Source organism: Lepisosteus oculatus, chromosome 14, assembly GCF_040954835.1.
Source record: "Lepisosteus oculatus isolate fLepOcu1 chromosome 14, fLepOcu1.hap2, whole genome shotgun sequence".
Classification (NCBI taxonomy): domain Eukaryota; kingdom Metazoa; phylum Chordata; class Actinopteri; order Semionotiformes; family Lepisosteidae; genus Lepisosteus; species Lepisosteus oculatus.
Genome location: NC_090709.1, coordinates 4,164,923 through 4,176,642, shown reverse-complemented (window position 1 = coordinate 4,176,642; position 11,720 = coordinate 4,164,923). Strand labels below are relative to the sequence as shown.

General features: G+C 39.8%; 1 non-coding gene across 1 annotated transcript; it reads right to left on the bottom strand.

Annotated features, from left to right (window-relative positions):
* Nucleotides 1-1,180: 1,180 nt before the first annotated feature.
* Nucleotides 1,181-1,252, bottom strand: trnah-gug (transfer RNA histidin (anticodon GUG)). Its single transcript has one exon. It is a non-coding gene; the product is annotated as a tRNA-His (tRNA).
* Between the last annotated feature and the right edge of the window lie 10,468 nt (nt 1,253-11,720).

Genomic DNA, 11,720 nt, shown 5'->3' with positions numbered 1-11,720 from the left:
TGGTTCAACACAAGTGCTCCATCTTTGCTTTCTAAAAGTGCGCCCGAGATGAAAAGTTTCAACGGTAAACGCAGTCACTTTGAGCACTTGGTCTTTTATAGTACGAATCATCACACGCTGCTCTACATGGGCGTGTCTTCAAGATCGTTGAGAACCAAAGCTTCTGCTTTCCGAGGCAACTGATTCTTTCATCGTTAATTCCCAAATCTTCAATGAGAATCAGTGAAACGAAAACCAAGCGCATGTACACACTCGCGTCCTAGCGTGAAAAAAATGATGGAAGCATTTGAGAAATAACAAGAGTAGTCTGAACAGCTCCGGCCTATGAACTGCTCTACAAAGTGATCGCTACCTCCACACCCAGTTTATAACACTGAAAATAATGCAGGAAGCCCAGTAAAGTTCTAAAACCAGTGGTTTTCTCAAAAGTAAAATCTTCATCTTTTAAATATTGTCATCCATATATTTTCGTTTTTCTCTTTTTCACATTACACGCTTTCGAGGAATAGACTGTCTTGTAATGAAGGCTGCATTAGAAAATGTGTATCTAAATTAAAATCGGGTTTATGACTTTTGCGTTATTCAGCTTTCTTAGCGCTTGGGTCTCGATTCAGATATTGCAATGAAAGCAACATGGGAGTAAGTTTTCCTTTTCTAAATCAAAGGTGATCTGCTCACAAGGAAGTATAAAAACTTCAGCGTTTACTTTTTGAAGACCGCAAATTGTCGAAACACTGTTGCTTCATAAGCTAATAAGTAACGTTTCTGAGCACGCATTGTATTACTAATGCTGTTATTAATAAAAAAAAGCTTCAATTCACATAATGGAATTTGGATGGCTCAAAGTAGTCTATTCCTTGTACAACTTTACTTGCCCGCTGAGTAGATTTTAAAGCAACGGCAGCAGAAGTAGCAGTAATAGCAACAGCGTGGTTAGAGTGTCACAATACATATTCTTCACATATTTGAAATATTTTTATTCGGGTTCGCCTAATACACGGTGCAACCCATACCTGCAGCAGAATGCTGTGGCACATTAAGTCATTTTGTTTATCGGTTGTAAGGATTGAGGAGCGTAATACAAATCGAGCAAGCGAAAATAAAATTAAACAGGAGTCACTTTTTGGATAGCTAATCCATTGTGCTCTGCTCGTCTAGGAGCTCGTCTAAGCTCCAATTCTGCCGTGACCCGGATTCAAACCGGGGTTGTTGCGGCCACAACGCAAAGTACTGACCACTATACGATCACGGCGAGCTACAGAGACATACACAGCTCCGACCTCTTCCGCCCCTGAATAGGATGGGTGAATTGAATAGCATTCAATTCACATCGAATATCACTGGCGAAGCTCAGCGCTGGGCCACTGGGCACGGTTTCGCACTTTTTCCGTAGTCTACTGGTTATCACGTTTGCCACACACGCAAAAGGTCTCCGGCTCGAAACAGATCGGCTTCTTTTGTCGCCACGCACACTGTTTGGGGATTCGCCTAGCGCTGTGATCGAACAGACCCATTCACCTCTTAGTGTGGCGGGATCTGCACAGTGCATGTCGCAGCGCTTCCTGCTTTCACTTCAATGCGCATCCTTATGTCGAGTCGTGTGCCGTGCAGATGCTCTGAAAGCGAGAGCAACGAAAAGGTGTACGGCGCTGTGAAAGCCAGTCCTTTCTCTAAGGAGGTAGAAGAAGATCGACTCCCCGTCAGGGAATCAAACCCCGGTCTCCCGCGTGATAGGCAGGGATACTCACCACTATACTAACGAGGAAGACATCACTTTTTTTGACCACCGGCATCGTGTCCCGACCCACCGTGCTGGAAGCCGACGCGTGCTGTGATTCCTTTACAGAGCAGAGATGACAACCGAGGAGCCGAGAGATCATTTCAGCATTTGGCAGCAATACAACATTTCGAAAACACAAACGACCAACTCAGAATGACTTGCCTTTAACGCTTTTCAAAGCTATCTTTGTGCAAGACGACTGCGCCGCCAAGCAGATACAAATGGGTTGTGGCATGAAAATGCAAGCGATGTTTATTTTTTGACCGGATAGGTGCGAATGGAGAACATCCTCATTTGTCAGTCTCTGTGGCGCAATTGGCGAGTGTGTTTTGCTATTAACTGTAAGGTTGGTGGTTCACACCCACCCAGGGATCCCTTCCTTAATATTGTCAATGTAAACACTGTCTCCGCTAAAGCCGAAACCTTAACTCTCTTTATATTTGCAGAAAATGCGAGTCTTTTGCTCATGTCCAACAACAACACTTGAGACCGGGGAAGTCCAATAGTGATCAACACCGCAACTCCCCAGAAAACCATATTCACCCATGGAAAAGTATATTTGAATGGCTGGCGGGAGATATCATTTATACTCCTGTTGCGTCCTCTGCTAAAATCGTTTAGAAATACAACGCGGAATTGTTTGAGGACTTGACAAGCATTGTTACGTCAGCACTGTGAAGTTGGATGTTGATATTTTGATATATTTACCTTAATTTTAACATAAATATAAACATAAAAGCTGTACAATCAAACACAGTTATATTTTGAGTCTCATGCTGGTCGTTGTATGGATCCAAAAGCAAATTTTAAAGCTGATACATTTTCGATTGGAATTTGCATCTAGCTGCAATCGGTATCTTTTACTTTATGTATGGTAGTGGAAATGTATTTTTTAAATGTTTTCTAAAGAAGATCTCATGAAGTATTGCCAGGACCTGCCTTTAGCGCTCAGTAGCGATGACGCTGTTGATATAGATGGAGAAGAAATGTAAGATGAATTGATGATCTAAGCTAAAATAGCCCTAACACGCCTCCTGTAACAGTGTTTGTATTCATAGCAAGTAATATTCTTTTTCAAACCCGAACGTTGCTTTTGCATTAAGTGTTATGTAACCATTAGCGGTTTCGGTAGCTTCTGAAGAGCGCACTTTTCCAAACTGAAGCCTATAAGAACATTATTCAAGACGCACCATGGCCCAGAATCGTTCTTCGGGACTAGGATTAACATCAATTGAAAGTACTCCCAAATAAAAGATTTGATGGAAAAATTGAAAGAGTAGGCAAGTATTAAAACAATGCCATAACTGCTCGACTTCCAGTCGCTTTCCTGGTTCAGGCTTTGTAAAATGACATAATCAGTGGAGTCATGCCGCGGTTGTGAGTTCAAGCCTCACCTGGAGCAGCCCGGTTTTCTGTCTTGACAGGTAAACAGTGTTTTGTGTTATTTGCTAAATGGAGAGAGGATTCTGTGTTAATTATGCTCCTTCTGGGAGAGGTCAAGTTGAGAAGTTCACGAGGCTGGTGGTAAATATCCTGTCCAGGAATATCGGGGCTGTAGGGGGTCAGATCTATAGTACATCACCGTCTCCACTGATGTAGTAAACACAGTGGACAAGAGAAAAGGCACACTGCATATCCGCGAAACATCACGCCCGGCTTTAGAGACAGTGACATCAGAGAATGGAAGCTTCAGACCTCCTTTTTGTTACAGGTTCAAGTAAACCTGAAAGTTAGGGACTATTTGGTCTCTTTTGTTTGAAAAAGTGTCTGAAGCCTGTAATTATAATTAGCCCTTTTTTAATTGTGGTTGAAATCCACTCCCATGTACCAAGACCTTACAGTATATTCATGTTTACTTAAATGACTAACGCCATTGGACATTAGTTGGTGGTTTTGTTTTGTAACGATTTGCTATTTCATGCAGGAAAGAAAGGAACCCAGACCCAACGTTTGCTTTCAGGTGCGGTTCATTTACATAACGGACATCTATTTCTGAGGAACCTGATTTAAATCACACAACCCCGGTAGAAGTCGAATCGACAATCTTATAAACCGAAATCAGACGCGTTATCCATTAAACCACTAGCCCGTCACGTAAATGAATTGCACCATGGTGAGTTCAGCGCCGCTCCTAGTAATACCCCACCCCCATCTTAAATTTCTACGTGAGAAGCGTGTTTTCTACATTTCTATCAGTTTTAAAAAATCATCACTTTTAAGCAGACAAAGCCTTTATGTGTCGCTCTGAATTTCTAATTGATTTAGAATTCCAAGAAAAAAGCGTTTTGTTCCACAACGGCGTGAAATGATCACGTCTTCTCTTTTGTAGTAAAGCAGACCTTGCTGGGTGAGTATTTGCTCTGGTAAATTAGGTCACGGATCATGTTAACTCACTTCTGCTAAACACAACATTTCCTTATGCACGGGAGTGTGTCTTTGTACAGCTGTTAAACAAAGGGCTGGTGGTCAGGGACGCGCTTCGGATTGTTTCGATGTAAACATAATCTCCGCTAAAAACCCTCTTGAACTTTGCAGGAAATGTGCGTGTTTTAAACCATTTTCACGTGTGGAATTTTATCTTCAGCTGGCTGTAGTTAGAATGCCTTATACACCCGTTGTTTATCCTTAGCAAAAATATTTTAAAATTATAACAGAGTTGTTGGAGAACTTGACAATCCTTGACAATCATTATTAAATGAGCACAGTACAGTGCAGTACAGCACAGTGGTGGCCTGACACGGTGAGGTGCGCTTGCAGCTATGTGATGCAGTGGTGGCCTGGCACGTTGAGGTGCGCTGGCAGCTGTGTGATGTAGTGGTGGTCGGGTATGTAGAGGTTCACTGGCAGCTGTGTGTTGTGACGCAGTGGTGGCCTGGCACGGTGAGGTGTGCTGGCATATAATGAATATATTCATGTGCATCCAACACACAGTTCAACGCTAGCAACTACACAAAATCTAAAATATGAGCTCTACTTGCCACTTACAATACCAACAGTACCAGCTTACTTTAGTAGTGACATTTTCATGGATCTTTTTAACAATAAAATTTACAACATCAGACTTCAGACACAATTTAACAGGCCTCAAAAAAGTCTGGTACAAACATTTTCAGCATGGTGAAACATGGTGAACATTTCCACCACTGCGTCACACCACCCAGCTGCCAGCGCACCTCACCGTGCCAGGCCACCACTGCATCACACAGCTGCCAGCGCACCTCACCGTGCCAGGCCACCACTGCATCACACAGCTGCCAGCGCACCTCACCGTGCCAGGCCACAACAGCGTCACACCACACAGCTGCCAGCGCACCTCACTGTACCAGGCCACCACTGCGTCACACCACACAGCTGCCAGCGCACTTCACCGTGCCAGGCCACCACTGCGTCACACCACACAGCTGTCAGCGCACCTCACCGTGCCAGGCCACCACTGCATCACACAGCTGCCAGCGCACCTCACCGTACCAGGCCACCACTGCGTCACAACAAACAGCTGCCAGTGCACCTCTACATACCCGACCACCACTGCATCACACAGCTGCCAGCGCACCTCACCGTGCCAGGCCACCACTGCGTCACACATATTTCAGCGCCATATATTTCATGGATATTATGGAATATAATGGATGGATATCTTAGTTATCTTTCTAGTTCACAGGTTTGCATGCATAATTTAATTTTGAAAGCCACTGAGACATCAGGTACTACTGTTGTATTTATGAAAAAGAAACAAAACAAAAAACATACTAACAACTGTGCCATCCTACTCCTTAGTTAATACATTTCATTATTCATAAACAGTTAACATTGTTAGCAAAATATTTTGAATTATATTTAACCCTATTTTTTCTTTAGTTTTGTATTTAACTTATTATATGATAGTCAGACTTAATGTATATTTGAACAATGAAAATATATTTTTACAAGATTTTACATTAAGCACTTAAAATTAATATGGTTAATAATAGTAAACTGTAACATGCTGTAACAAGATCGGTTAAACTGCGAAGAAAATGCTTTCAGAGAAAATGTTTCAGGTGTGAAGAACATAGATCTCCAATGCAATTTCAACCAAACCTGTTCCCACACACCCTGCCCCCACTACCATTAGAATATACACAAACATTTTAGCGTTTCATTCTGAGCAGAAGACCCTCACACCTGAAGAGTGCTGGCTGTGACGAATTAAACCGGTTTTACAGGTTTCAATCACAGACCATGTGACATGGGACTCAGTAAACTAAAACACAGCACCACTTGATAATACCTAACCAAAATCTGCAATATGGAAACAGAACCTGTGTAATTGTTGATAGATGATGTACTCGTAAAATTTTTACAAAACGAACTACAACATTTAAAAAATGACTTGTATGTACTTGATATGTCTAATCAATCCACAGGTTCCAGCACAAAACGAAACTAAAACGCATACGGTTTCGCGCTTCTTATTAGTTGCTCAAAAGTAATTTGACCGTATGAAATGCATAATATAAACCTAGAAACATATACGTGAGCAGTACTTAAGCACTGTAGTATCGGTGTTAAGACATACCTCTCAAATACTGTAAATCAAGTTAAAAATATCTCAAGACCGATTCTGGTCGTAATGAAACCATGTTTCGTGTATGTTTTCTTTTTCATCTTGAAATAACTCATTTCTAAATACCTTTTTCACTGTTAACATCTTGCAGCAACTTTGCGACAAAATATACACTCTGACAGTTCATCCTGCTACCAATATTAAATAAAACAAATCTTAAGATTTCTATATTTATGTCTTTATTTAGTGGTTTCATTCGAAGCTTACAATGTTTAGGGAGAAATGGAATACTGGTGTGTATTTTTTACTTTAAAGTACCGAGACCATTCATATACTGTATGTTTATGTTAAAATTTCCCTTCAGTGGTTAACTTAGATATGAATATTCAATACTTAAACGGGCACAGTTAAGACATTAAATATACATATACATATTGTATACAGTACAGTTTGCATACGGTAATATGTTTATGTTACGCGATTAAAAAATAAATAAATAAAACTGGAAGGTCCAGAAGCAGCTGGATTCGAACACACAACCTGTCAGTTGGTAGTCACGCACCTAGACCAGTAGGCTACAAGACAGCTCGCATGAACAGGCAGGCGAAACAGCCCTACACAGCCCTGCCGCAGAACACGGATATAATCATACCGTTATTAAATTCTTGAGATACGCGATTCCATATTATATTCCCTTTAAACAAATTCTAAAAGTACGCTTGTTGACTCCGGTATCACGTTAGTTAAAGACTTCGAAGCTTACAATGTTTAGGGAGAAATGGAATACTGGTGTGTATTTTTTTCTTTAAAGTACCGAGACCAGCTATATACTGTATGTTTACGTTCCAAAATTAATATCGTTTAAGGCCTTCACACGCGTTACAGTATGCTCCTATTCTTTTTATGCTCAGCTACTAAGATTTCCCTTCAGTGGTAAAATTCAATATCTACAACGGGCACAGTAAAGACGTTTACAGTAAGTCTTTCTATGACAGACCAACGGATCACGAGTGCCCCTGTCGGTCAACCAATCACGCACCGCGGTACCCCATGTCATCTTACCTGCGGTACGTGTCTGTACCGCACACTTTGAATGGCTGCATCTGTACATAAACAATGCAGTAAAAAAATGTCTCATCAAGTATTTAATCATTAGGTATAACAGTTTCCCTTTAGGCCTCTGAAAACACCACCTTCTACCTTGTGAATACCAGTACCTCCTAATTGTCTAAAGGCTTTATTTATTAAGAGCATGACATTAAAAACTGCTCAACTTTACAGCTGCATGTTTGCTTGCAGCATTCCAATACCTCTCAAGCAGTGAAAACAAATAACCTGCTGCAAAGCTGCTTATCATGGAGAAAAAAATCTCAGTTACATTCCCAGATCATAATCATTAGCTTTCCCAGCTGCAAATAACTACAGGTGCAAACACTCAAAACAACCTGCTGAAACATGAAACCAAGGAATTGTCTTCAGAGATGTTTATTGTCTGGCATACCTCAGGATAACACAAAACCTTCCATACAGCCAGAACTATACGGTGTACTGAGAAGAGAGCTAATATACAAAAAGAAATCATTTTCAGACCACCATGACAGCAGAACATGAACCCTGTACTGTGCACTTAAAACTTGAAGATAACGATTTGTGTGACAAACAAATTAACAAAGTCCCTATTTATCCTAACAAGGTCCCAAACCTGAATTTAAGAATAAAATATCCTTTGCGGGATGATATTTCCCAAAGGCAGATGACCCCACCTGTTGCTTTAAACGAAAAAGGTTTTGTAGAGTAACAACTTCTTTCAACATCAGGTTTGCCCTCGCTAACAGCAGGCTTTCCAGCTATCGTTTGTTTGGTAAATATGGATTTACAAACTGCATTATTAACCAAACCATAAAAACAAACCTCGACACCGACACGTTAATCGTTTAAACCTTTATGCAAAAACAACAAAGGAATCATATCTCGCCACTTGGCAGGGTGTTATGATGAAATCATGTCTTTGTTGTTGGGGCAACTTTTTTGGTAGTAATATGATGATTAATATTACTAAGTAATATTCTTTAGTATAAAAGTTTTTTATTATTGTTATAGAGAAACATGATCAGATTTTCCCTGGTTCAGAAAAAAGACGATTCAAATCTGTAATCTTTCCACTTGTATGTCATCGGAAAATACAAGAAGTTTCTGCTTTGTGCTAAGACATTAACGAGTACAACCCCCCTCTCTGCGGGAGTGCTGGCTGTGACGAATTAAACCAGTTTCACAGGTATTTTCAAAGTAGGAATTACAGTACTTACTAGTTAAGAAAGCTAGGCTCCTCAATGAAATCGCTTTAACATGCTAATGCGTTGGTGTAACAGTCCGGGTGTGCCAAGCTTCCAATGTCAACTCGACTCGATTGGAAGACAATGAACGTATTCTAGCCCTAAATGAATTAATAGCAAACATGGTTTACATAAAATACATTTTTCCAAGAAAGTTTATAATAATACGATCTATAGTTGAAATCTGAGCCTAAATATAAAGAAAAAGCATTTTCAGAGAGCAATCACGCTGTGTTTATGTAGAAAAAGCGATTAGGTTTATGAGCAATCTAATTACCTATTCGCTTAAAAAGCTATATAAAATAAAGTTTATTTAAAGATGAATGATAAGTGTCGCAGTTTAAATAATTTTTGTAGTAGGGCTTGGACAGATTCCAAGTGCATTTTTGCAATTTACGTTGCATTGTCCAATGTGCTGCTGTAATACAGTTTAAAATACAGTAAGTCTAAACTGCATCAGCTTTATTTATGGGTTGCAAATTAGAAAAATTTAAAAACCGCACTCAAAATGCAATTGAGAGCTTTCTGGCAATAGGAGACACCCAAATTAATAATGTAACATGCCACTGTTTGTGCATGAACAAAGTTATACTGCAATTTTGCTTAGATACGCGATTAAAAAAAAATATATTTTTTGAATCCCCGGCGGAACACATTCCATAAGAATCAGCGGTTTTATATATCGCCTTTAAACACATATATCTAAACACGAGTTTACGATTTAAATCAAAATGCATTTTTGTAACGCATAGGTGACAATTCATTGTTATTAAAAATACTTAAATTGGATCATGTTGTGATATTTAGAAATATAAATTTGTTTGGTGCGAGTGAGGTTTTATTTAATCTCTGACCAAGGGAAATGTTTCATTTTTTCAAAGAAATGTTTGTTAAAAAATAAAGTCATAGTTCCATGGGATTCAATCACAAACCATGTGACATGGGAGTCAGGAACATAACCCACAGTGCCACCGGCGCAGTCACATGCAGAGTGCCGAAAAAGCACTACAGAAACATTATACACAGAAGCATAAATTACCTTACACTCAATTTAAACACAAGCTGTCTTTAGCCCTCTAAGCTGGTTCATACAGAAAATGTAGAGAACCAGGCTCAGAACAAACAGCTTCATTAGCGAATACATATGCAGGACAACTGGAGAAGACATTTTACAGTGGATGGATTTTTAGAAACATCCCATCAGTGACATCACTGAAGTCAACTCCTAGGTAACTGTCGTGTGGATAGTTTCACAAGAATCAGACAAAGGTTTAAGCATCGCTTGTTCTAGATAAAACTGCAAAACAAACAACAACCCATAATGTACTTCTTTGCAGCTCTGTTTGCCCAAATCATATATTCTCAACCTGAAATTAGAAAATAATATTACGTAACCAAAATCCGCAATATGGAAACAGAACCTGTGTAATTGTTGACAGATGATGTACTCGTAACATTTTTACAAGACGAACTACACCATTTAAAAAATGACTTGTATGTACTAGATATCTGTAATCAATCCACGGCGATATAGTTATAGCAGAGTCCCCGCACTGCATTAAAACAAAATGAAAACTAAAACGCCCTGGGCATACCGTTTCGCGCTTCTTATCAGTTGCTCAAAAGTAATTTGACCGTATGAAATGCATAATATAAACCTAGAAACATATACGTGAGCAGTATTTAAGTAGTATCGGTGTTAAGACATACCTCTCAAATACTGTAAATCAAGTTAAAAATATCTCAAGACCGATTCTGGTCATAATGAAACCATGTTTCGTGTATGTTTTCTTTAAAGTACCGAGACCAGCCATATACTGTATGTTTATGTTCCAAAATTAATATCGTTTATGGCCTTCACACGAGTTACAGTATGCTCCTATTCTTTTTATGCTCAGATACTAAGATTTCCCTTCAGTGGTAAAATTCCATATGAATATTCAATACTACAACGGGTACAGTAAAGACGTTTACTGTAAATCTTTCTACGACAGACCAACGGACCACGAGTGCCCCTGTCGGTCAATCAATCACGTACCGGGGTACCGCGCGTCATCTTGCATCAAAATGCGCGTCGCCGTAGCCAATTACCTCCGGTACGTGTCTGTACCATGCACTTTGAATGGCTGCATCTGTACCTTACTGCTGCTAATCACATTCACGTGTTTACGTAGCTTTTTTCTGTCCGTTATGTTTTTGCTAAGCAGTTTCTCCGTTTTCCTCGTACTGTGATTGTCAGCGAGCACAACAAGACTGAAACAGTGTAAAGGCAGGTAAAAAAGACAGGGTAAAACGCCTGATTGTCAGGAGTGGGATTTGAACCCGTGCCTCTATTTGAAGAGTGAAACACAAAGCTTAAAAGACACGAAGCTGTGAATTTGCTGATTTAAACCGCTCGACTATCCTGAAAAAATGTGTGCTGATTGCACCAGTCGCATCCTATTTTCTGTAACTTTAGAACGATTGATACAACTGGACTAACGCAATTTGTGGCGTTAAGCATGACATAGAAAACGGTACCAGAGCATTCGGGTCCAGACTACCAGACTCAGAAACAGTTTTTACCCCCGCACTATCAAACTATTAAACTCCCAGCCTCTCTCACTCTCTCCTCACCTCTCACCTATGATCTGAACCTCACAGTGCCTTCTTTCTTACCAAAAACCCAAACACACATTGAAAATCTATCTCTACCATACATGTCAAAAGCTCACTCCCCATCATTTCTATCCTTTTATTTCATTCTTTTGATGCATGTTTTTGCACATAACCTGTTACCTTTTTGTTGTTTTGCACACTGCCTGTTGTTGTTTTTTGCACATCGGCTGTTGTCTCTGTCTTTCTTTTGTAATACAATTGTATTGTTGTTGTGTTTTCTTTGTACTACTTATGTCTGAGAGCTAGCTAAATAGCATTTCGTTATACCATATACCTGTGTATGAGTATAATGACAATAAACTTGAACTTGAACTTTAAACTTGAACTTGAACTTGACATAGTCTTGCAGGCAGTATATTATTTTATCATTTACTCGTTTAAAAAAACACTGTCTTCTCGTTCC